Genomic DNA, 27,999 nt, shown 5'->3' with positions numbered 1-27,999 from the left:
AACTTTAACAAAAAGTCATCAAACACCTGTGGGGTTTTATTTATTTTTATTTTTTTTACTTTTGCTCATCTGGCACCATAGGGGCTTCCTGAATGCGACATGCCCCTAAAAACCATTTCAGCAAAATTCACTCTTCAAAATCCCATTGTCGCACCTTTCCTTCTGAGCCCTGTACTGCACCTGCAGAACACTCTACATCCACACATGAGGTATTTCCTTACTCGAGAGAAATTGGGTTACAAATTTTGGGGGGTATTTCTCTCCTTTTACCCCTTGTAAAAATTTTAAAAATGGCTGTACATGAACATCTGTAAAAAATGAAGATTTTGAATTTTCTCCTTCACTTTCCTGCTATTTCTGTGAAACACCTAAAGGGTAAACAAACGTTTTTAATGTAATTTTGAATACTTTTGAGGGGTGCAGTTTCTATAATGGGTTAATTTATGGGGTAATTCTCACAGAAAGGCCCCTCAAATCCACTTTAAACTTAACTGGACCCTGAAAAATTCTAATTATGAATTTTTTTTGAAAATTTTGAAAATTGCTGCTATACTTTGAAGCCCCCTAATGTCTTCAAAAATTAAAAACATGTCAACTTTATGATGCCAACATAAAGTAGACATATTTTATTTTTGAATCAATATATCATTTATTTGGAATGTCCATTTTCCTTACAAGCAGAAAGTTTCAAAGTTAGAAAAATGCTAAATTAGTAACAACAGAAATTTACCACTATGTTAAAGGGGTTCTCCACTGCCCTGCCTTCCAGAGCTTCGCTCGCAGCGTCCGAAAGTTTATTACTCCGAACTCTGTGTGAGGGCTTCCGTGTTCGAGGCTGCCCCCTCGTGACGTCACGCCCGCCCCCTTGTGACGTCACACCCACCCTCTCAATAAAAGTCTATGTGAAGGGGGCGCGACCACTGTCACGCCCCCTTCCCATAGACTTTCATTGAGGGGGCAGGCGTGACGCCATGAGGGGGCGGCCTCGAACACGGAAGCCAGCACACAGCGTTCGGAGTAATAAACTTCTGGACGCTGCGAGCAGAGCTCTGGAAGGCAGGGCAGTGGAGAACCCCTTTAAAGTAGAATATGTCACGAAAAAACAATCTCGGAAGCAGAATAAAAGGTAAAAGCATCTCAGAGTTATTGATGCATAAAATGACAGTGGTCAGAATTGCAAGGTGAAAATGGGCTGAGTCCCTAAGGGGTTAAACCAGGTGATTCAAAACAGCAACAATTATAAATACACATCTCAAATCAGCTAGGTTAGGAAATAGTTCTATTATGGCCTCGGACAGAGAAGAGTTAATGTCTTTAAGTTCTGGCAAGCTAGGGAAGTAAAGGGGTTTATATCTGGATCCCTAATGATCTTGTACCAGAGAAGGTGTTATTGCTAAAATCCCTCATGGCATAGGGTAAAGAAAGAGCTTATTATTAGAGAAAAGGTTAATTACACCATTCCTGGTGGTCTAGGTCAGTCAAGAGCTAAATGTCAGCACCCTTGGTATTCTAAGGGAGAAAAGTGGATAATATTTGCATCCCTGGCAGTCTAGAGTAGTGATGAGTTGGGTGTCTATAAGATACACAGATACCCTACCATTCACTTTAACCTCTTAAGGATGCAGGGCGTACCTGTACGCCCTGCGCCCAGTCCTGGTATTTAAAACGGGGTCATACTGTAACCCCGCATCATACCGGGTTGGTCCCAGCGGCTTATGATAGCCGTGACCCTGGGCTAATAGCGCGCGGTACCGATCGTTGTGCCGCGAGCTATTAACCCTTTAGACGTGGCAATCAAAGTTCATCGCCGCGTCTAAAACGAAAGTAAAAGCTTCCGGGCAGCTTAGTCGAGCTGATCGAGACTATTGCGATAAAATCGCGATGTCCTGATCAGTTAGGACGCTCCGTCGTGTCCGATCGGCACATGATTGCTCCAAGCCTGAGCTACAGGCTTGAGCAATCAACCCCCTATAACGCTGATCCATGCAAAGCTATGGCTTTGCAGGGATCAGTGTAAATGATCAGTGTGTGCAGTGTTATAGCCCCATATGGAAGTGAAAAAAAAAAAGTTAATGAAGGTCATTTAACCCCTTCCCTAATAAAAGTTTGAATCATCCCCCTTTTCCCATAAAAAAAAAAAAAAAAAAAAACTGTGTAAATAAAAATAAAGATAAGTGGTATTGCCGCGTGCGGAAATGTCCGAACTATAAAAATATATCGTTAATTAAACCGCACGGTCAATGGCGTGCGGGAAAAAAATGCCAAAGTCCAAAATAGCGTATTTTTTGGTCACTTTTTATATCATGAAAAAATGAATAAAAAGCGATCAAAACGATCAATACAAAAATGGTACCGATAAAAACTTGAGAACACTTTGAAAAACATGAGCCCTTATACTGGCCCATACGCGGAAAAATAAAAAAAGTTATAGGGGTCAGAAGTTGAGAATTGTTTACAAATAAATTTTCCTGCATGTAGTTATGATTTTTTTCAGAAGTACGACAAGACCAAACCTATATAAGTAGGGTATCATTTTAACCGTATGGAACTACAGAATAAAGATAAGGTGTCATTTTAACTGAAAAATGTACTGCATAGAAACGGAAGCCCCCAAAAGTTACAAAATTAAATTTTTTCTTCAATTTTGTCGCACAATGATTTTTTTTTTTTCTGTTTCGCCGTGGATTTTTTTGTAAAATGACTGTCACTGCAAAGTAGACTTGGTGGCACAAAAAATAATCCATCGTATGGAATTTTATGTGCAAAATTGAAAGCGTTATGATTTTTAGAAGGTGATGAGGAAAAAATGAAAATGGAAAAACGCTGAGTCCTTAAGGGGTTAAGGAAGACACTGGGTGCACTACGGTTTATCCTTCTGCTGGAATTCCTTTAATTCCATGTCCCCTTATGATCAGTGCTAGTCCATCTGAGAGCAGGGTAATATTTCTCAGACTGCTGAAGCATAGTGCATAGGAGTGTAGTCTGAGAAGCAGTTAGCGATTTTACCTAAATGAAGATGGGGCATGGAAATTGAGGAAAAAGATGGAGAAAAAAAGAGAGTCCGCCAAATATTTTACTTTACTTTTAGCATTTAATATGACATTTTTCTTGCTAACTGAAAGTGTCCCTTTAAGTTTGTCCACGAGTAAGTAATGGAGCTTATGACAGGAGGACACATGAATGACTTCCCTTTGACAAGGAAGGAAAGACACTGTCAAGGAATGGCCTATCAATTGCAATACTAAAAAAATTGCTAATATTGGTGTTCACTTTGAAAAATATTTAAGAAGTGTATATCATAATACTTGTTTACCATAAGAGAGAAATTGTCCCTGCTTAGAAGGTGCACAGTTTACTAGAAGCCTAAACATTTCCTTGCATAAGTATTTTAGGCATATTCAGCACCAAAGGAGGAGTTAATGTGACATTTTGTCATTCGGGTAATGAATCATCTATTGAAAGTTCCCCAGGAATGAAGAACAGGATGGTTTAGTAATTTGCCTCGGGAATGCAAAACTGTCAATATATGTCTGAAACGGGCAGCTAGTGGTGAACATTGACGACTGTTTTGTTTAATGTGTTGATGGTCTCTGCTAGCATAAACTGTCCATCACTATTGTCTATTTCTCCTGAAGACTAGATTCCCTGCAGGCTAGAGGAGGGCCACATTAACTGTCCAGGCTCTGATGAGAATCCTAGTCAATTAACTCAGTTTCTTGGGAGTTAAGAGCATCTAACTTTACACATAGCAGTTTGTGCCACACGGTTTTCTAAAATTAGTCAGTCTGTCAGAAGATGAATAAATATGTTCAGTTTTGTAATGGATAACAAATGTTGCTCACATCTGAATGAAGAAAGTACTTCTAGTAGCACCTGCAAAGATTAAAACACTTCACCTCTATTACAGTATGTAATCTGTAAATTGCATACACTGATCATTGCTATGCCATAGCATTGAACAGTGTTATCGGCACTCCTTTACTACTGCCTGCCAGGGAGCAACGATTGGACAGCACAAAGCACAGTAAGGGACCTCCGGCCGTCCTCTCAGGTGATTGAGATCACCGCGGTGAAGCGTTCCTGAGCTAGCCAGCAGTTAATTTCAGGACCGGAACATCCCTAATAAAAAATAATGACTGTAAAATGTAGGGAAATTACATACAATTGGTATTGGAAAATCTATCACCTCCTTAGTAACCTCATGAATTTAGTGTATAATAACTTTCTGAAATATATATAATTTAATAAGTTAAAGGGAGACTGGAATTTACAGCAGGGAAGAATAGACATCTCTGTTAGGCAGTGTTTTTGGCCAAAGCCAGAAGTGGGTTCAAAACACTCTACTTTCTGCTGGATCCACTTCTGTCTCCCCCCTCAAGAAAAAAACTGCCAAGTGGAAACCCAGCCTGAGACTTCCTGCTTCTAAACAAGAAAAGTAATTTGTCTGGGTGGAGACTATAAACACAGGGGAGATCTATGCTGCTACTTTACTAAATGCTGGCTGTTATACAGAGAAAGAGGCTTTTCAGTGTAATGTGGCTGATGCAGGCTGGTTGTGTGAATGCTGTGAGGAACTCATATTAACCCCTTACCATCAGCTGTGTCCTCCTCTTGCAGTTTTACTCTTTACGGGAAGCTATGTCCTTCCCTAGCAGAGTAACCCTTTACAAGCAGCTTTTGCCCTTATCTGGGGTTCGTGATGCCAAAGGAAATCTTTATTACATGATGATAAATAAAAGTCTCTATTGGTCTAAAGTATGGCTGCACGATTTGGGAAAAATGTGCGATTCAGATTATGGAGGTAAATATTGCAATTTCAATATGTGATTGCGATATAATAAACAAGGGGTAAAATCCCCCCCCCCCAGTTCATATCCAATCCCCTTATTTCATAAAGCCAACCCCCCTCTTAATTTCATGTACAATGACTGAACAGAAAATGGATGGGATTGGATATGAAACGGGGAGAAATTAGCTGAATTCCTCCTCCGCATTTCATGTGCCTGGCTTAGTCTACACGCTCTGGGGTGTTGTTGCATTTCTCTATGGTGCAGTGCAGCCACGTGGGAAGGAGCAATAGGGAGTGTTTGATTCTACACAGTGCACTTCGGTAAAAATGACAGATTATCATTATTCTATTTTATTGTACTACCTAAAAATTTGATTTTTTTGCAAAAAAAAAATTGTATGCCTAAAGTTGTCCTCCTCTGACCCCTATTGCTGTATAAGGGCAATTTTTTTGTATTGTGATCTGTAGTTTTTATCAGGACTATTTCTGTTTTGATGGGACTTTTTGACCACTTTTTTATTAATTTCTTTTTCTGATATATGAAGTGACCAAAAATTAGTAATCCTGGTGTTTTTTACATTCACATCATTGACCGTGCGGTTTTAAAACTTTTATTTTCATAGTTCGGGCATTTATGCATGCGGCGATACTAAATATGTTTATTTTTGTTTACATCATTTTATTTAAAAATGGGAAAAGGGGGGATGATTTAAACTTTTATTAGGCGAGGGGCTTATTATTATGTATTACCTTTGCTTTTTACATTGTTTTTTTTTTTAAATACATTTTTTTAGTCCCCATAGGGCAGTGTTTTCCAAATAGTGTGCCTCTAGAATCTAGATGTTGCAAAACTACAGCTCCCAGCATGCCTAAATCCAAAGGCTGTCCGGGCATGCTGGGAGTTGTAGTTTTGCAACAGCTGGAGGCACACTGTTTGAAAACACTGCCCTATGGGGTCTACACTACTACTTGTAATTCTTGCAGACACTGATCATGTTATGCCATAGGCCTCCGCCTGTCCTCTCAGCTGATCAGGACGCCAAGGCAACGGTTATCCCCATCAGCTCTACTGAGCTACTGGAGATTGTTCTTGGCATTTTTGATGCCACAATGAACGTTGATTGCGGCGTCTAAAGGGTTAATGCCGGACATCACCCGGATCTATGATGTCCAGCATTAGCCACTATGAAGAGAGTTCTGCTTCTGAACTCTCTTCATACACCCACTGCATGGCTGCGCCGTATTTATATGGCGGCCAGTCGTGGCGGGAGGAGACATAGTGAGATGCACAATGGAGGGGCCGGGCCGCACTGGAGCTGAGCATACTACCGCAGTCGGCTCCTGTGTTTCACTTCATGGTCGCTTCCATGCACGCGGCTGAGCCCCTCCAGAATGCGGCCCACTACTTCTCCTCTTAGATAATCGCAAAATTTTGCGAAGGGCCAAATCGCTATATTGAAATCCACAATTAGCGCTATTCAATTGTGGATTGCGATATATCGTGCAGCCCGAGTCTAACGGTCAAGCTTTTGGCAGGAGTTAAGAAAAAACATTTGCCTGATTTGCATTTCATTGTTTCGCTGCCCATTGGAAACCAGTGGTGAATTAAAGGGGTACTCCGGTGGAAAACATTTTAATTTTTTTAAATCAATTGGTGCCAAAAAGTTAAACAGATTTGTAAATTACTTCTATTAAAAAATCTTTATCTTTCCAGTACTTATTAGCAGCTGTATGCTACATAGGAAATTATTTTCTTTTTTAATTTCTCTTTTGTCTTGTCCACAGTGCTGTCACCTGATGCCCATATCAGGAACTGTCCAGAGCAGGAGAAAATCCCCATAGTAAACCTATGCTGCTCTGGGCAGTTCCTGACATGGACAGAGGTGTCAGCAGAGAGCACTGTGGAAAAGACAAAAAAGAAATTAAAAAAGAAAAGAATTTCCTCTGTAGCCTACAGCTGCTAATAGATACTGAAAGGATTGAGCTTTTTAAATAGAAGCATTTTACAAATCTGTTAAACTTCCTGGCACCAGTTCATTTAAATAAAAAATAAAAAAGTTTTCCACCAGAGTACCCCTTTAATTTACCAGGTTTGTGATTCACTTTTGACAGTGTTAACCCCTTAAGAACAAGGCAATTTTTCACTGTAGCACCAGAGCGTTTTTGCTTTATGCTTTTATCTCTCATTCTGATTTTGAGATTGTTTTTTCGTGACATATTCTACTTTATGTTAGTGGTAAAATTTTGTTGATACTTGCATCATTTCTTGGGGAAAAATTCCAATACAGTGACCCCCCGACTTATGATGGCCTCGACATATGATCATTTCAACATATGATGGCCTCTCAGAGCCCATCGTATGTTGAAGGCAGCTTCGACATATGATGCTGCTGTGTGTCGGGGCCATCATACAAACAGCTATCTGACAGCCCCGACAACTTCAGCAACTGACAGATAGTTGTTTAATGTGCCCCGTGTCCCGTTCTGCCTCCTGTTACTCACATGCTGTCCTGCTAACTCATGCAGGCTTCCACTGTGAGCTCCGTGTAAGCCCCGCCCCCCAGTGCAGCCATAGCCAATAGCCTGCATCATCTTGCTGCAGGCATCCATTGAGCTGCTGGCTGCCCTCCCCTTCCTTTCCTATAGAGCTGTAGTCGGCAGGATGGTAATGGAGGACATTCTGTCCCCCCTGAAGGTATTTAAAGAACTGTACAGTACTGTATGCGATGTCACACATCACATACAATACATATACACACAATACACCCCATACATCAATGTTTCCCTATCACTGTTCCTCCAGCTGTTGCAAAACTATAACTCCCAGCATGCCCAGACAGTCAATGGCTGTACATGCATGCTGGGAGTTGTAGTTGTGCAACAGCTGGAGGCACTCTGGTTTGTTAAACACTCCCCATACACTCCACATACAATGGTCATCCCAGAACCAATTAGCAGTTTCCCATAGAGATATGTATTCAACATACAATGGTTCCGAGGCCCCAGAACCAATTACCATTTTTACATAGACATATATCTACTCGACATATGATGGTTTCAACATATGATGGTTCTACTGGAACCAATTAATATCATATGTTGAGGGACCACTGTATTGGATGAAAAAATTGAAAATTTTTCATTTTTCTAACTTTGAAGCTTTCTGCTTGAAAGGAAAATAGACATTACAAATGAATTATATATTGATTCACAAATACAATATGTCTACTTTATGTTTGCATCATAAAGTTGACATGTTTTTACTTTTGGAAGACATCAGAGGGCTTCAAAGTTCAGCAGCAATTTTCCAATTTTTCACAAAATTTTCAAAATCAGAATTTTTCATGGACCAGTTCGGGTTTGAAGTGGATTTGGAGGGCTTTCTTATTAGAAATACCCCACAAATGACCCCATTATAAAAACTGCACCCCTCAAAGTATTCAAAATGACATTCAGTACGTGTGTTAACCCTTTAGGTGTTTCACAGGAATAGCAGCAAAGTGAAGGAGAAAATTCACTTAAATTCACTAAATTTTTACACTCACATGTTCTTGTAGACCCAGTTTTTGAATTTTTACAAGGGGTAAAAGGAGAAAAATCCTCTCAAAATGTGTAACCCAATTTTTCTCGAGTAAGGAAATACCTCATATGTGTTTGTCAAGTGTTCGGCGGGCGCAGTAGAGGGCTCAGAAGGGAAGGAGCAGTGGGATTTTGGAGAGTGAGTTTTTCTGAAATGGTTTTTGGCGGGCATGTCACATTTAGGAAGCCCCTATGGTGCCAGAACAGCAGAAAAAAACCCACATGGCATACCATTTTGGAAACTACACCCCTCAAGGCATGTAACAAGGGGTCCAGTGAGCCTTAATACCCCACAGGTGTTTGACGACTTTTCATTAAATCGGATGTGTAAATGAAAAAAAAAATTTTTCACTAAAGTGCAGTTTTTTCCCCAAATTTACCATTTTTATAAGTGGTAATGGGAGAAAATGCCCCCCAAAATTTGAACTCCATCTCTTGTGAGTATGGAAATACCCCATGTTAGGACGTAAAATGCTCTGCGGGCGAACTACAATGCTCAGAAGAGAAGGAATCAAATTTGGCTTTTGGAAAGCAAATTTTGCTGAAATGGTTTTGGGTGGCATGTCACATTTAGGAAGCCCCTATGGTGCCAGAACAGCAAAAATACCTACATGGCATACTATTTTGGAAACTACACCCCTCAAGGCATGTAACAAGGGGTCCAGTGAGCCTTAACACCTCCCAGGTATTTCACAACTTTTTGTTAAAGTTGGATGTGTAAATGAAGAAAAAATGTTTACACTAAAATGCAGTTTTTTCCCGAAATTTTCCATTTTTACAAGGGTTAATAGGAGAAAATTACCCCCCAAAATTTGTAACCCCATTTCTTCTGAGTATGGAAATACCCCATGTGTGGACGTCAAGTGCTCTGCGGTCGAACAGTGAGCATTTACACCCCACTAGCATTTGACAGATCTTTGGAACAGTGGGGTGAGCAAATGAAAAATAAAATTTTTAATTTTCACAGACCACTGTTCAAAAAATCTGTCAGACACCTGTGGGGCGTAAATGCTCACTGTATCCCCTTATTACATTACGTGAGGGGTGTAATTTCATAAATGGGGTCACATGTTGGGGGGTCCATTGTTCTGGCACTGTGGGGGCTTTGTAAAAACACACGTGGCCTTCAATTCCGGACACATTTTCTCTTCAAAATCCCAATGGCGCTCCTTCTCTTCTGAGCATTATAGTTCGCCCGCAGAGCACTTTACATCCACATATGGGGTATGTCCTTACTCAGAGGAAATGGGGTTACAAATTTTGGGGGGCTTTTTTTCCTATTTTCCCTTGTGAAAATGAAAAATTTAGGGTAACACCAACATTTTAGTGAAAAAAAAAATTTTTTTTCATTTTCCCATCCAACTTTAACGAAAATTTGTCAAACACCTGTGGGGTGTTAAGTCTCAGTATGCCCCTTGTTACATTCCGTGAGGGGTGTAGTTTCCAAAATGGGGGTCACATGTCGGTATTTATTTTTTTGCGTTTATGTCAGAACCGCTGTAAAATTAGCCACCCCTGTGCAAATCACCAATTTAGGCCTCAAATGCACATAGTACGCTCTCACTCTTGAGCCTTGTTATGCGTCCGCAGATCATTTTACGCCCACATATGGGGTATTTCCGTACTCAGGAGAAATTGCGTTACAAATTTTGGGGTCTTTTTTTCCTTTTACCTCTTGTGAAAATTAAAAGTATGGGGCAACACCAGCATGTTAGTGTAAAACATTTTTGAGAGAGCACCATGCGCATTTGAGGACTAAATTAGGGATTGCATAGGGGTGGACATAGGGGTATTCTATGCCAGTGATTCCCCAACAGGGTGCCTCCAGCTTTTGCTAAACTCCCAGGATGCCTGGACAGTCAGTGGCTGTCCAGAAATGTTGGGAGTTGTTGTTTTGCAACAGCTGGATGCTCCGTTTTGGAAACATTGCCGTACAAGACGTTTTTAATTTTTATTGGTGGGGACAGTGTAAGGGGTGTATATGTAGTGTTTTACCCTTTATTATGAGTTAGAGTTTATTCTGTGTTAGTGTAGTGTAGTGTTTTTAGGGTGCATTTGCACTGGCGGAGGTTTACAGTGAGTTCCCTGCTAGGAGTTTGCGCTGCGGCAAAAAATTTGCCGCAGCTCATACATAAAGCAGAAAACTTACTGTAAACCTGCCTGTGTGAATGTACCCTGTACATTCACATGGGGGGCAAACCTCCAGCAGTTTCAAAACTACAACTCCCAGCATGTACTGACAGACCGTGCATGCTGGGAGTTTCACTTTTGCAACAGCTGGAGGCACACTGGTTGGAAAACCTTCAGTTAGGTTCTGTTATCTAACTCAATATTTTCCATCCAGTTTGCCTCCAGCTGTTGCAAAATTACAACTCCCAGCATGTACTGATCGCCGAAGGGCATGCTGGGAGATGTAGTTTTGCAACATCTGGAGAGCTACAGTATAGAGACCACTGCAAACTGTGGCCCTCCAGATGTTGCAAAACTACAAATCCCAGCATGCCCAGACAGCAAACAGTTGTGTGGGCATGCTAGGCGTTGTAGTTTTGCAAGATCTGGAGGGCTATTGTTCAGAGACTACCATATAGTGGTCTCCAACTGTAGCCCTCCAGCTGTTGCAAAACTACAAATCCCAGCATGCCCAAACAGCTGTCTGGGCATGCTGGGAGTTGTAGTTTTGCAACATCTGGAGTGCTACAGTATGGAGACCACTGTATAGTGGTCTCGGACTGTAGCCCTCCAGATGTTGCTAGGCAACTTGCCGGCTTCCGTCGGATCCAGGGAGCCTGCTGCACGACATCGCCGCCCGCCGATCTCCGACACCGATCGACGCCCGCAGCCTCCGGAGGGGTAAGTGGACCTTCCGCGTCCGGTCCCCTTCGGTTCCCCATTCTGCCCTGCCTATTGTGGGTGGGCAGGACGGGGAAAATGAAAGTTAACCCCCCACCCCCGATCTGCTATTGGTGGTCGCGTCTAGACCACCAATAGCAGGGATAGGAGGGGTGGCACCCCTGCCACCTCACTCCTATCCCTTCAGGGGGATTGTGGGTGTCTTGAACAACTTTGATCCCCCTTATATTCCGGGTCACTGGGTCACCATAGACCCGTAATGACCCGGAATCGCGCAAATCGCAAGTGTGAATTCCCTTGCAATTTGCGCCGATCACCGATATGGGGGGGTCTGATGACCCTCACTGGGCATTTGCGTGGGGTGACTGCTGATCGATATCAGCAGTCACCCCACTCCCCGCCCGGTTTCGAAATTCCCACGGGCATACAGGTACACCCTTGGTCCTTAAGTACCGGGGAGCAAAGGCGTACCTGTACACCCTTGGTCCTCAGAGTACCTGTCAACAAACTAAACTTTTAACATCTTTTTCCTTATGTCTTTATAAGACACTTTGCTATTTACATGCTGTTAAAATTTTCAACCTTTTATATGTTTTTAATGTGATTGAAAAAACAGCCACTAGGTAGCTCTGTTCTGTTCCCTACCGCAAGTCAAACAGTTAGTTTGATCTCCTCCCGGCCTGGCAGGAGACCAAACTCAGGGAGTTCGTGTGGGGCATGGCAAGGCACAACTCTCGTAGGCTTCAGTAACATTGCGCATGCTGGGGAACGCCCACTTTCTCCTGCCGGGATCTCACACAATGTGAGCAAGGGGAAATGATATACAGCTTTTTAAAAGCTCAGAAAAACTTTTTAAGGGCAGGAGGGGTGTTAGGAGTAGTTAGGTAATATAATCTGAGTTAGTTTAAAAAATATGATTTGATGACAAGTACTCTTTAAGAGAATGATGGGTCAGATGATTCTCTCACTGTATTCTATAGACCATTGTTTTCCAACCAGAGTGCCTCCAGCTGTTGCAAAACTACATCTCAGAAAAAGGCTTCCCAGGGCAACTTGTTGGGAGACACTGCTATAAACAAAACCAGACAAAGTAATTTGTTCACCACAAATCCAGGCCAGATCTAATCACTATGCTCCATTTTGCCCTTTAGATGCTGTATATAATCCAGCTCCTTTATACACAATTAGTTGCTTCCTGAGAAGAAGAGAATCATCAGATTTTTATCTCTAATATAAAATAAAAGGGACCTTTTTGCCTTTAATAATTAGGGTGCGTTCACACGGCCATCTGTCCCCGCTTTTTACCCCGGATTACAAACGGTTGTAAAGTAATAATATTAATGTCAATGGGATTTTTTTTATTATCCTTTCACATCCATTTGCACCTGTCTGCGCTCATTTTCTTTTTTTTTGACGGGAGAAAAGATTGTGCATGCAATATTTTTTCTCCCGTCACAAAAATAGAAGAAAAAGTGGATACAGTAAATTTAACAATGAAGTCCATGGAAAACGGATGAGCCTTTAAAGGGTTACTCCCGTGGAAAAATTTTTTTTTAAATCAACTGGTGCCAGAAAGTTAAACAGATTTGTAAATCACTTCTATTAAAAAATCTTAATCCTTCCAGTGCTTTTTAGGGGCTGTATACTAAAGAGAAATCCAAAAAGAAATGCATTTCCTGTGATGTCCTGACCACAGTGCTCTCTGCTGACCTCTGCTGTCCATTTTAGGAACTGGAGAAAATCCCCATAGCAAACATATGCTTTGCTGGACAGTTCCTAAAATGGACAGCAGAGGCCAGCAGAGAGCACTGTGGTCAGGACATCACAGGAAATGCATTTCTTTTATGGATTTCTCTTTAGTATACAGCCCCTAAAAATTACTGGAAGGATTAAGATGTTTTAATAGAAGTGATTTACAAATCTGTTTAACTTTCTGGCACCAGTTGATTTAAAAAAAAAAAGCTTTCCACGGAGTACCCCTTTAATGTCATTCATTTGCATCCATTTTTTTCAATCCTTTCTTGATCCGTTTTTTACTTCTGAGCATGCTCAGAACAAAAAAAAATTGTGAGGGGGGGGGGGTATTAACATCTGTTTGCTTCCATTATTGTCCGTGTTTTCCTTTTAAAGTCAGTGTTTTATTTTTTACGAGAGAAGAACAGGATGGGTCTAGATGGCTGTGTGAACGCAGCCTTAGGCCAAAGGGGTAAGATTTCTCCTTGAGAACACCATAATGGTATATGGAGATTCATAGGCTATTAGCAGTGCGATTTCTGGTAAGAAAGTATTTGCAGAGCAGCTCAATCACACTTGTTCAGGCAACTTTTACCTTAAAGGGGTACGAAATTACACTACAAAATTTCTGGCTGGATAAAATCCGTTTGGAGATTCCGAGTGTGCCCATTGCCGATTGAATCAGTCAGTGCTAGGACCGCACAGAGATTGCCGTCTCCGTAGATGGCAATGTGTGCGTCCCAGATTCCGCCTCAAAGACTGTTTCATAGTGTGCACTGTGAAGTGGAATCCCATTGCCAGCATTGGGATTCTTCTACATCAGAATTTCCAAGTGGAGTTCCACTTTGGCAATTCCTAAGTTAGAACTTATCCTAAGGAGATGATTTTGAATCTTACAACTAAGGTTGTCAACATTTTTGTTTAGATGTTTAACTATGGCTGGGTTGTCATGATCCTTACATTTACAGAGTGTCAGTATGCTGTCTGTGTAAAGAACGTATGTACTGATGGTATGGATTATCAGTGGTCATTCTCAAGTCAAACCTGTATGCTCCAGAGTGTGATGATTTGATACTGTTTAAGTGTTTTCACAAGAACAGTATCCTGCACATATTTGATGCGCAGGATTCGAAGCAGCAGATTTGTAGCTGTGCTCAGTCATTTAGTTTACCTTGAAATCTGAAGCTTCAAATACAGTGCATCAAATATGTGCAGGATACTGTACATGTGAATAGACCCTTAAGCTGGTTATGCAAAAAAACATACCAAGGGTAGGGTCACACGTAGCATATATGCAATGTATTTGATGTTGTGTATTTCAGTCCTAGCAAAGTCTATTTCCTAGTGTACCCCAATCTGCTTAAAACAGCTTTAACCATTTTACACACCATGCAAGAAATAGGGCTGTACAATCAGGAAGGAGGTTTGGCACATCCTTCTCTTTCCCAGCCAAGCTTGACTGATGTAGCAAAGTCTGGAAAAATCTTGTTTCTGCATTGCCTTGTCCCACTCTGGTGCACTGTGTAGTAACATGTACTTGACTTGCCCCTATTGACACACTGTGCATGTTCTGCAGCCCCGAACACAGGAGGAGCTGGGTGTGGCCAACGTCACTGCAATTGCCTCTCCTCCTCCCTGACTGTATCTGCTAATATGCATATGATGCAAGCATCAATTAAAGTTATTATTGGACAGATTGGGGCATTTCTCTGGGCACATGAGAACACCGTTGGAAAATATGAGGCACTTTGGAAGGTTTGGGGGAGCAAAATTTGTTGCCATGTTACTGAAAGCTTTTGTACTTTGGTGTATTAGAAGTGCAGGCAAATCAGGGTAGAGCATTCACATGGCACTGATAAAAGTGAGGCTGTTCCATATTATGGGATGTTTTCAAGTGTTTACATGGCATATAGCTGTTTTGTAGTTCTTTATTACTCTGCTGAAAGACTAAGGATATTAGGGGAGAAATGATAATATGAGTTGCCTGAAGCAATAATTGCAATCTCTGGGGTATATTGATTTGTGTTTCTAATTGGAAAAAATATATGTTAGTGTGTGATAAACTATGACAGGTGATACATTGCTTATGTATATTACACATGCCCACTGTTAGAGAGAATGGATGCAAAGCTTTATTGTACTTTAAATGTTAGGTCCCATGGAGGTCTGAGCCAAAGGCAACAAGCAGCTTTTCTGCTTTCAAACAATGAAAAAAATAAACTTTCTATGATATTTACCTTATAGAGCATAATTACAAAGTTTATCATGTTTCCATTTAACATCTTAAAATGTTCTATTATTTGGCATAATTCCCTTCAGTTCATTTAATGCAATAGCATTGCATGAATTAAATTGTATGGACTAAAAATGGTGTAAAATATATATATTTTTTATTTTTTTATATATAAAAAAAAAATATTTCCCAATAATAAAATCCAAATAACCCCTTTTTACCATTTTTAAACATGTACTGCACATGGTATCGTCATCTTTAGAAATAATGGCCCTCATTTACTATTGCAAACCCGACAAGTTTTGTTGTCTGCACCAGAATTGAAAAAAACAGACTAACTCTCCATTTTACTGAGAGAACCTGAAGAAAGGGCGTGGCCATCGAGAACAGGGGACGTGGCCACCGAAAAGGGGCGTGTTCCTGACATTTTCACAAAAACCTATTTACTAAGCTTTCCACAGAAAATGTGGTGGATTTGAGCTGAGGAAAACTCCACAGATCAGAGCGTGTGTAAAAAGCAAAAACCTTAGTAAATACAGTGGGGAAAAAAATTGTAGGAGATTAAAACCCACAAAGAAACCTACACTCCACTCTTAGTAAATCAGGGCCATTATGTCAAACTTTGAAATAATATTATTGAAACAGCATGCTTAAAGGGGTACTCCACCCCTGGCATCTTATCCCCTATCCAAAGGATAGGGCATAAGATGTTAGATCGCCGCGGTCCCGCTGCTGGGGATCCTGGGGATCGCCGCTGCGGCACCCCGCCATCATTACTGCACAGAGCGAGTTCGCTCTGTGCGTAATGACTGGCGATACAGGGGCCGGAGCAGCGTGACATCATGGCTCCGCCCCTCATGACATCACGGCCCGTCCCCTTAATGCAAGTCTATGGCAGGGGGCGTGATGACCGCCACGCCCCTCCCATAGACCTGTATTGACGGGGCGGGCCGTGACGTGACGAGGGGCGGAGCCGTGACGTAACGATGCTCCGGCTCCTGTATTGCCTGGCATTACGATCTCGCTCTGCGCAGTAATGATAGCGGGGTGCTGCAGCAGCGATCCCCGGGGTCCCCAGCAGCGGGACCCCGGCGATCTGACATCTTATCCCCTATCCTTATCCCCTATCCCCTTTAATGGTATAAACAAAAAAATATATATAGAATCATTTTTGGTTACATTGCATCCCACCAAACCACAAAAAATAAAATAAAAAGCGATCATAGTCTACTTTATGCAAAAGTGGTATCAATAAAACTACAGATCACATCACAAAAAATTAGCCTTTTCTCATCTGCTTAGGCCCCTTTCACACTACAGTTATGTTCCTGCATTCTGACATCTGTTATTCAGCAATAACGGATCATGAAAAAATTGATAAAATAACTGAATACAACGGATGATAGCTGATGAACAGTTTTAACGGGCATTCTGTCAAAATAACGGACATGTGCCTATTATGCCTATATCTGTTATCACCCGTTATAGTCTGTTATTTTATGTCTGTTATTTTATTTCCATGTGACTTCCTGGTTGTAATGCTGTACTGAGGATGCTCTGTACAAAAATGGATCATAAATAAACGGATAATAACAGATGTGTTTTGTAAACATCCGTTTCCCATACACTTTAATGTTAAATTTTAACGGACATTATTTCACCTTTTATTTTGCCGGAACAAAAATTAGTGCATGCACAGTCTTTTGTGCCGGCAAAAATAACAAAGATTAGTAAAAACTGACATACCTGATGCAAACGGATGGTCAAAAAATCCCATTGACATGAATGGGGTTATTTGACGGACGTTTTCAGGACTATTTGACAGGAGTAACTACGGAGGTTTTTACAGGATGATACCCTTATTGTGTAAGGGGCCTTAGATAGAAAAATAAAAAAGGGTCAGAATAGGGTAATTTAAAGCATTTTTTTAAAGTTTTTTGCTTGTTTGTTTTTTAAAGTAAAGCGTTCCAAGAAACGCACAAATTGGATATATTTGAAATTGTACTGACCGTAAAAATACAGATAACACACACAGATGCAAAGTTGCCGAATTGTTTATTTTTTTTCTTCTTTCTCAATTTCATCTCATAAACAATTTTTTAAGGGTTTTGCAGTATATGTTGTGGTAAAATTAAAGGTGTTATCAAGGAAAAAACTTTTTTTTATATATCAACTGGCTCCAGAAGGTTAAACAGATTTGTAAATTACTTCCATTAAAAAATCTTAAACATTTCAGTACTTATGAGCTGCTGAAGTTAAGTTGTTGTTTTCTGTCTAATTGCTCTCTGATGACACGTGTCTCGGGAACTGTCCAGAGTTGAAGCAAATTCCCATAGCAAACCTATTCTCTGTGCAGTTCCCGAGACAAACAGAGATGTCAGCAGAGAGCATTCTTGCCAGACAGAAAAGAACAACTCAACTTCAGCAGCTGATAATTATTGGAAGGATTAAGAATTTTTAATAGAAGTAATTTACAAATCTGTTTAACTTTCTGGAGCCAGTTGATATTTAAAAAAAAGTTTTTTCCTGGAATACCCCTTTAACCTCTTAAGAACCCAGGACGTATGGGTACGTCCTGGGTCCCGGTCCTGCGATATAACACGGGGTCACACGGTGACCGCGCATCATATCGCGGCGGGCCCGGCGTCATAGTGAAGCCGGGACCCGCCTCTAATAGCGCACGGCACTGATCGCAGTGCTGCGCGCTATTAACCCTTTAGCCGCGCGCTTAAAGCTGAGCCGCGTGGCTAAAAACGAAAGTGAAAGTTGCCGGTTAGCTCAGGGAGCTGTTAGGGATCGCCGCGGTATAATCGCGGCATCCCGAACAGCTGTAGCACAGGAGGAGGTCTTCTTACCTTCTCCTGTGCTGTCCGATCGCCGATTGAATGCTTCAAGCCTGAGATCCAGGCTTGAGCATTCAAGCGCCGAAAACACTGATCGATCCATTCCTATGGAGATGGATCAATCAGTGTAAAAGATCAGTTAATGCAATGTTATAGCCCCCATAGGAGCTATAATATGGCATAAGAAAAGTGTAAAAAAAATCATTAACCCTTTCAATTATCCCTTCCCCTAATAAAAGTTTGAATCACCCGGCATTTCCAAGAATAAAAAAAACACAGTGTAAATAAAAATAAACTTATGTGGTATCGCCGCGTGTGCAAATGTCCGAATTATAAAAATATACCACTTTTTAAACCGCACGTTCAATGGCGTACGCGCAAAAAAATTCCAAAGTCCAAAATAGCGCATTTTTTATCACTTTTTATACCACAAAAAAGTGAATAAAAAGTGATCAAAAAGTCTGATCAGAACAAAAACTTCAGTTCACGGCACAAAAAATGAGCCATCATAGCGCCCTGAACACAGAAAAATAAAAAAGTTATAGGGCTCAGAAGATGACTATTTTAAACATATACATTTTCCTGCATGTATTCATGATTTTTTTTCTCAAGTGATACAAAATCAAACCTATACAAGTAGGGAATCATTTTAACCGTATGGACCTACAGAATAAAGATAAGGTATAATTTTTGCCGAAAAATGTAGTGCGTAAAAACGGAAGCCCCCAAAACTTACAAAATAGTGTTTTTTCATCAATTTTGTCGCACATTGATTTTTTTTTCCCGTTTCACCGTAGATTTTTGGGTAAAATGACTAATGTCATTACAAAGTAGAATTAGTGACGCAAAAAATAAGCCATCATATAGAATTTTTGGTGAAAATTTTAAAGAGTTATGATTTTTTAAAGTTAAGGAGGAAAAATCCTGGGTCCTTAAGGGGTTAAGGATGTCATTATAAAGAACAATTGGTTACATAAAAAAATAAGCTCTGGCATGGTTCTGTAGATGGGAAAATTTATGGTTCTTCGAAGGCAGAGAGGAAAAAAAGAAAACCAAAAAAACTAAAATCATCTTGGTTCTTAAGGGGTTAGGAAGAAAATATAAGTTTGATAAGCCCAAGGAGGAGTGTTTAGGAATCACAAGATTTTTATGCTGCTGAACGATTATGTAAGCCACTCCCAAAGCTTATTATATGCATGCTTGTGTATTGCTGTGGGTTTTATTGAGGCACCAGAGGTGTGCATTCTATGCTGTGCTATGATACCTTATTGGGGCGGATACTAGAGCTGGGGGTAGTCTGGTTTGTATTGGGAAACACACTGTAGATAGATACAAATGAAGGAATAAACTGCAAGAAAATAAAATAGTGTGTGAACTCCTCAATGTTAATATCCTGCCCAAGGGTGCATGCACACCACGTTTTTGTTATACAGTTCCCGAATACGGTTTCAAGTTAAAAACCGTATGGAACTGTATAGAACACTGTATGCATTGACTTAACATTGTAAACTGTATGTCAAATGCATCATCCAGTTTAGTCCGTTTTGCATCACATATGGTTTTGTCCAGTTTTTTACCTGTACCCAAAACCGTAGTCTACCACGTTTCTTGGTCCGGGTGAAAAACTCTATTAAACCGTATACGTTTTTTTTTTTTTAACATGGGAGTCAATGGGAACCGTACAGAACTGTATTTGTGTACGGTTCCATCAGGTTTTCACCATACGGTTTTTGACTTTGCACAGTTTTTTTTTCTTGAAATTTCAATCAAACAAGTGAAACTTTATTCAAAATGGAGTGAAAAGTTAAAAACGTATATGTTCTTTTCTTAAAAACGGATGCAACCTGGCATCATTTTTCAAACAGTATACGGTTTTCAACCTTATATGGGTTAAAATTTGTACACACTTTTTTATACAGTTTAGTCAGGTTTTGAGGAATCTGTTTTTCATCAAAAACCTGAGAGAGGAAATGTATTGCAAAAACATGGTGTGCATGCTCCCTTAGTCTAGACATTCATCTGTAGAACTTTCATTCTATGCTTTGTCAAAGGTTGAAGAGATTATTCAGCAGAATCTGTTCCAATGTACACAACAAAGTTGAGAAATTATAGGCAGAAACCTATTGTATGTGCTCCTGTAGTTAGTATGAAAACTTGAAGAAATAGTTTTTTAATATGGCATGTTAGGCTAGGTTCCCACTGCCATTGTCCTCTGACCTGATCAGGGTCTGTTTGGCTCATCTCTTTTTTTTATGCACCTAACGGACCCTAAATGTCTATTCACACGTACAGTATTCTGTGCAGATTTGATGCGCAGGATTTCAGGCTGTGTTCAGTTTACATTGAAATCTGCAGCAGAAAATCCTGCGCGTCAAATCTGCACATAATACTGTACGTTTGAATAGACCATAAACGGGTCGGAACACAAGAAGGAAAAAAGAAAATCCACTAAAGATGTTTATAATCAAACTCAATTTCAAATAATATTTGAAATGCAACTGCTGTAAATAATAAACCTCAAATTTTAGGCAATTGTTGTTTCTAGCTATCTGTGTTATAAACAAAGTTCTTTTATATACAAATCAAACTGCATAATAAAAGTAACTGTAATTGTAACTTTTTTACTACTAGGGAAACACGTAACAGCACTTGCATTCATAGTAATTGATAATTATTGAAACAAATGCAGAGCAATCTGTCGGTCAATAAATTCAGAAATAACCAAGTGTGGTTTACTGTCATATTAGCTAAAATAGTATACTGTATATACTCGAGTATAAGCCGACCCGAATATAAGTCGAGGCCCCTAATTTCACCTCAAAAACCCAGGAAAAGTTATTGACTCGACTATAAGCCTAGGGTGGGAAATACATCATCCCCCCTGTCATCATCCAGACCCCCATCATTAACACCCTCATCATCACCCTGTCATCATCCCCCCCGTTCATCATCACCGCCTGTCATCATCCCCCCCTTCGTCATTACCCTGTCATCATCCCCCCTTCATCATCACCGCCTGTCATCATCCCCCTGTCATCATCCCACCCCCCCTTCATCATCACCCTGTCATCATCCCACACCCCCTTCATCATTACTGCCTGTCATCATCCCCCTGTCATCATCCCACACCCCCATCCCTTCATCATCACCGCCTGTCATCATCCCCCCCTTCATCATCACCGCCTGTCATCATCCCCCTGTCATCATCCCACACCCCCCCTTCATCATCACCATCTGTCATCCGGGCATGCTGGGAGTTGTAGTTTTGAAACATCTGGAGGTCCGCAGGTTGAAGACCACTGCGGCCTTCGTCATCATCCAGACCTCCCCCCCACCCCCTTTAGCTTTGTACTTACCTCCCCTCGGCGGGTAGGAAGGGTGAGCTGGTCCGGGCCATCTGTGCTGCAGGGACCGTCCGGTGGGGAGGGATAGTCGTTCCAGGCAGTCGATCTTCAACGGGGGGGGGGGGGGGGCTCTTCTCCGCGCTTCGGGCCCGGAATAGGGACGTTGTCTTGACGACAGCGCACAGGGACGTTGCTCATGAACGTCCCTGTGCGTCGTTGTCAAGGCAGCATCACTATTCCGGGGCCGAAGTGCGAGAAGAGGGCCCCCCGGTGAAGATGGACGGCCTGGAACGACTATCCCTCCCACCAGATGGTCCCTGCAGCACAGATGGCCCGGACCAGCTCACCCTTCCTACCCGCTGAGGGGAGGTAAGTACAAAACTAAAGGGGGGAGGGGAGGGGGTCTGGATGATGACAAAGGCCCAGGCAGTGGTCTTCAACCTGCGGACCTCCAGATGTTTCAAAACTACAACTCCCAGCATGCCCGGACAGCCAATGGGCTTTCCGGGCATGCTGGGAGTTATAGTTTGGAAACATCTGGACGTCCGCAGGTTGAAGACTACTGTGGGCGGAGAGCTCACTCGAGTATAAGCCAAGGGGGGTGTTTTCAGCACAAAAAATCGTGCTGAAAAACTCGGCTTATACTCGAGTATATACGGGTATGCTGTGAATCTGCATCTGATGAGATTTGTGTTACATTTTCTGTAAAAAATCTGTTTAATTATTTATTTTCTGCAATTTAAGTGTAATTATGAAGCAGTATGTAAATTATCAATAAACTGTGTTTTATATAGGTTGCCTTTAATACCTTTTCCAGTGTAGCAGTGAAACTATGTATTCATGGACAAGTCCCAATTCTAATCAGCAGATCACAAATCATGTTATGCACACACTAGACTTATAACCATCCCCCATTGTGCACCATGCAAGAGCTGTGTCAGCTTGTATTCAGCAAGACACATTGAAACATACAATTTAACATTTGCTCTCAATTTCTTGAAGGCATGAACAGTAACTGTGCTGCAGTCTATCATAAAAAAAATTTCAAGATAAATCAATTGTGTAAAATCTATTTGGAGTAATATCTGAATACTGTATATGTGTAATTGAAAGCACTAATAACAAATCTGTGCACATTATTTTGTAAAATGTGCAGTATTTACACAGTCCAGTTTGGAAGAGAAATAGGACTACCAGAGCTAGTGCTCCACTATGCCCTGGTACCTTTGGCAGTGATGGTGTTGAGAAAAAAAATACAGTGATAGTCACACATTTGTAACTTTGCTATTGTCTGTGTCATATAATTAGATGTTTGGTATATTCTTGTAAGAGTTTTCCACCATAAACCAAGATAAGTTTATATAAAGGGGTATGCCGGTTGAAAACTTTTTTTTTCCCTAAATCAACTGATGGCAGAAAGTTAAACAGATTTGTAAATTACTTGTATTAAAAAAATCTTAATCCTTCCTCCCTGCTGACACCTCTGTCCATGTCAGGAACTGTCCAGAGCAGGAGAAAATCCCCATAGCAAACATATGCTGCTCTGGACAGTTCCTGACATGGACAGAGGTGTCAGCAGAGAGCACTGTGGTCGTGACAGAAATTAAATCCCAAAAGAAAATCATTTCTTGTGTAGTATACAGCCGCTAATAAGTACTGGAAGCATAAATTTTTTTTTATAGAAGTCATTTACAAATCTGTTTAACTTTCTGGCACCAGTTGATTTAAAAAAAATGTTTTCCATCGGAGTACCCGTTTCATATACTATAAATGTCACACAGAATGCCCCAAAATGCACAGGTTTTCCTCAAAATATTAATGGGAATAGTGTTAAATATTTTGGGAGTTACAGCCTTAAATAAAAAAAAAAGAAAATACTGCAGACATGTCAAAAGTTTTGTTTGGTCAGGGTCTCTGACTAAGACCCCCCACTAATAGCTAGATATTCTCTCCCTGGCTTGACACTCATTGCAGGACACTGCCTCTTTATAGTTTATGGAGCTTGTCCTTTGCAAAGTGATGGATTGAATTGCAAGCCACGGAGTGAAGTGCAGTGCAGTCCACCTCCCCCAGCTATATCAGTGGAAGTCTTGACACTAAATCTTGATCAAAACTTTTGACATGTCTACATGACATGTCAAAAGTTTTACTTAACCCTTTAAGGACGAGATCTGCGTAAATGATCAGAACGGGATAACTGCTGATATCTATCAGTATCCATCCCGGCATATCGCCCAGGGAGGCCCTGAGACCCCCCCATGTCGGCGATCGATGCACGGGTGCCTCCTCACAATCACGTGATTGATCGGTCGGAACCAATCATTACTCTGCTGGGCGGTGATCGGGACGGCGATCGGGGCCGGCGGGGGTCTCCTACCTTGCCCTGGTCTGGCGGCCTGTTACATAACTAGCAGTGTGCCTCCAGCTGTTGCAAAACTACAACTCTCAGCATGCCCTTTGACTGTCAATGCATGCTGATTGTTGCAGTTTTGCAACAGCTGGAGACACATTGGTTGTGAAACAGAGTTTGTTACCTAACTCAGTGTTTCGCAACGAGTGTGCCTCCAGCTGTTGCAAAAATACAACTCCCAGCATGCACTGAGAGACTGTACATGCTGGGAGTTGTAGTTTTGCAACAGCTGGAGGCGCACTGGTTGCAAAACACTGAGTTAAGTAACAAACGCTCAGTGTATTACAACCAATGTGCCTCCAGCTGTTGCATAACTACAACTCCCAGCATGTATGGTCTATCAGTGCATGCTGGGAGTTGTAGTTTTGCAACAGCTGCAGGTTTGACCCCCCCCCCCCATGTGAATGTACAGGGTACATTGACACGGGTGGGTTTACAGCAATTTTTCTGCTGCAAGTTTTAGATGCGGCAAATTTTCAGCTGCAGCTCAAACTCCCAACTAAAACTCATTGCAAACCCGACCGTGTGAATGTACCCTAAAAACACTACACTGCACAAAATAAAAAGTAAAACACCACATATACACATACCCCTACACAGTACCCCCCCGCACCCCCAATAAAAAAAAAATCGTCTTGTACGCCACGGTTTCCAAAACAGAGCCTTCAGCTGTTGAAAAGCAGCAACTCCTAGTATAGGTGGACAGCCACTGACTGTCCAGGCGTGCTGGGAGTTTTGCAACAGCTGGAGACACCCTGTTTCGGAAACACTGCCGTGGGGTATTTTTGTGGCGGATTAAAATCCCCAATTTAGGCCTCAAATGCGCATGGCACTCTCTCGCTTTGGAGCCCTGTCATATTTCAAAGAAACGGTTTAGGGCCATATATGGGGTCAAACACCTGTGGGGTATATATATATATATATATATATATATATATATATATATAGGTCAAGCACCTGTGGGGTTTTAAGGCTCATTGTACCACTTGTGACATTCCTTGAGGAGTGTACTTTCCAAAATAGTATGCCATATGTTTTTTTTTTTTTTCTGTTCTGGCACCATAGGGGGTTCCTAAATGCGACATGCCCCCCAAAAAACCATTTCAGCAAAATGTGTTTCCAAAAGCCAAATGTGACTTCTTCTCTTCTGAGCATTGTAGTGCGCCAGCAGTGCACTTGACGTCCACACATGGGGTATTTCCATACTCAGAAGAGAAGGGCTTACAAATTATGGGTGGCATTTTCTCCTATAACCCCTTGCAAAAATGTAAAATTTGGGGGAAAACCATCATTTTTGTGAAAAAAAAAATTATTTACACATCCGATATTAACAAAAAGTTGTCAAACACCTGTGGGGTGTTAAGGCTCACTGGACCCCTTGTTACATTCCTTGAGGGGTGTAGTTTCCAAAATAGTATGCTGTGTTGTTTTTTTTGCTGTTCTGGCACCATAGGGGATTCCTAAATGTGACATGCCCCCCAAAAACCATTTCAGAAAAACTCTCCAAAATCCCATTTTTGCTCCTTCCCTTCTGAGCCTTGTAGTGCACCCACAGAGCACTTGACATCCACCTATGAGGTATTTCCTTATTCAAAAGAAATTTGATTACAAATTTTGGGGGGCTTTTTCTTCTTTTACCCCTTGTAAAATCTCAAAAACTGAGTCTACAAGAACATGCGAGTGTAAAAAATGAAGATTCAATATTTTCTCCTTCAATTTGCTGCTATTCCTATGAAACACCTAAAGGGTTAACACACTTTCTGAATGTAATTTTGAATACTTTGGGGGGGGGGGTGCAGTTTTTATAATGGGGTCATTTATGGGGTATGAAGACCCCTCAAATCCACTTCAAAACTGAACTGGTCCCCGAAAAATTCTGATTTAGAAATTTGTGTGAAAAAATGGAAAATTGCTGCTGAACTTTGAAGCCCTCTGATGTCTTCCAAAAGTAAAAACATGTCAACCTCATGATGCAAATATAAAGTAGACATATTGTATATATATCAATATATAATTTATTTGGAATATCCGTTTTCCTTAGAAGCAGAAAGTTTCAAAGTTCGAAAAATGCAAAATTTTCAAAATGTTCATGAAATTTTGGAATTTTTCACCAAGAAAGGATGAAAGTAAAGATGAAAATTTACCACTGTGTTAAAGTAGAATATGTCACGAAAAAACAATCTCAGAATAATTTGTAAAAGCATCCCAGAGTTATTAATGCATATAGTGATGGTGGTCAGAATTGCAAAAAAGGGCTCAGTCCTTAAGGGGTTAAAGGGGGTGTCCCACAAAGCAGATTTGGTAATATCATATGTGCACCACATACATGTAAAGGAGAAGAAATGTGCTGTTTTTATGTCAAATATCATGTATTCTTGTAGAGTTCTTCTTATCCATAGATCTGATCACTTCCTGGTTTCCCCTTTGAACTGTGACCTGGCTGTTGCCATGCAACATGTCACAACCCTCCTTGCTTACATGCACAGTGGGGACCAACTGCCATTACCTTCAGTAGACTGTGCTGTTGAGCTGAGCATACTCGACCTGCCTCAGTGGTCATGTCCAAGGCAACAGTTATTAAAACAAAGGAGGCACATGAAAAATGAATAACCTTATAGGGGAGATTTATCATCCCGATCTATTTTAGGCAGTAGTTTAGACATTAAAATTTGCAGAGTTTTGGTCTAGCGTGCGATAAATTTATCAAAAGTCTCACGCTGTTTCATAAATTTGGAGCATATACTTCCCACCACCTATTTAGATTGTATTACCACCTGGGTTGACTTGGTGGCCTGAGGTTTCAGCTTTCTTTGCTTCAATGCGACTTTTTAGGAAAAGTTGCAGTTGATAAATGAATGACCACTGCATTTTGTGCACTATTATAGAAAGGAAGCGTCATTACACCCTATTGGCAGAGCCAAGAGCAGATTCATCACAGTGAAAAACACTTACTAGTTTTGTAAAATACAGCACCACTTCTGTCCATAGGTTGTGTGTGGTATTGCAGCTCAGCTCCATTAAAGTGGGACTGATCTACTGTACTACACACAGGTGTGGTACTGTTTTTGCAAAAAAAAAAAAAAAAAAGCTGTGTTTTTTTAAATATTGGACCAACCTCTTTAATTCGACGAATGATGTATATTTTCGCAATTTCTTCAGTTATTCTTAAGGGTACGTTCACACCCACGTAGATTTGATGCACAGGATTTTCTGCTGCAGATTTCAATGTAAACTTAATGACTGAGCACAGCTTCTAATCTGCAGTTACAAATCCTGCGCATCAAATCACTGGGATATCTCTGGCGCTCCTATAGAGAATGCATGGAGTGCGTGCCGACTCAATGCAGCAGGGATATTTGTGACCCTCATACTTTAAATATCGAGGGGGGTGTCCCAGAGGTCAGACGGTGGTTCCCGAAGTTGATAAAGGCTAGAGTAAATGTGATTTAGATTAATTGCAGTACTTTCAAGGTTTTTTATCGCCTTTAGACGTGAAGCCATAATACAAATAATTTGAATAAGAATAATGTTTTTTTATTCTAACTGGGCTGTTGCTGTAATTAGAAACTTTTTACAGCAAATCCGGCTACTTGAAGCATATTACATGATTTGCTGGATATAACAGGCAGGCAGCACAGATGTGTATAACAACCTGTTCCCTCTGCAGCATTAACAAATCTGTAATCAATGGGGTCTGTATAGATATTTCTTAAACCTTGTCAGTCTCTGCACTGTCTGTCAATGGTAAAGGTCATTTATGAAAGCTAATTAACACCCAGGAATGGATGCGCAACATGTGTTTGGATATTACATATTTGTCTTTTATATCCTTGGGGGTTTGGCTTTTGGGTATCTAGAGCTAGTTAAAATGTGTAAGATGATGACAGCTCAGAATCAACAAGTTTCTGTCTCATTCAATAACATGCAGTGAATGGTTATGCCATGCTCAGTTCAACACTATTAAAAACCGTGCAGCGAGGAATAGTTCTTTAAAACAGGATGCAGAATACTCTTCATTTGTTTCAGTATACTGTACAGGATACACATTTACCTTATCCTAATCCCGGTTAAACAGTACACTGAATGGACACTTTATTAGAGACACCTGCCTTTTCACGATTAGAGCTTTCCTGTATTGTAAGTAAACTTGTGATCCCAGCGTGCAACATAAACTCACATAAGCAAGTTTTCTGTGCATCAGTTTTATTGTAAATCCG

At 40.9% G+C, this 27,999-nt stretch overlaps 1 protein-coding gene and 1 long non-coding RNA gene across 4 annotated transcripts in view; one reads left to right on the top strand and one right to left on the bottom strand.

Moving 5' to 3' along the window:
• Positions 1-27,999, top strand: part of ATP9B (ATPase phospholipid transporting 9B (putative)) — a 323,289-nt gene that overhangs the window by 173,629 nt on the left and 121,661 nt on the right. The gene's annotated exons all lie outside the window — the stretch shown is intronic.
• Positions 45-26,197, bottom strand: LOC130273901 (uncharacterized). The gene is made up of 3 exons (XR_008844173.1): positions 26,109-26,197; positions 16,932-17,060; positions 45-368 (listed from the first exon to the last, which is right to left on the bottom strand). It is a non-coding gene; the product is annotated as an uncharacterized LOC130273901 (long non-coding RNA).

The sequence above is a fragment of the Hyla sarda genome, chromosome 5 (assembly GCF_029499605.1).
Source record: "Hyla sarda isolate aHylSar1 chromosome 5, aHylSar1.hap1, whole genome shotgun sequence".
Lineage (NCBI taxonomy): Eukaryota > Metazoa > Chordata > Amphibia > Anura > Hylidae > Hyla > Hyla sarda.
The sequence above is the reverse complement of the archived record's forward strand: the minus strand, read 5'-3'. Positions and strand labels throughout refer to the sequence as shown.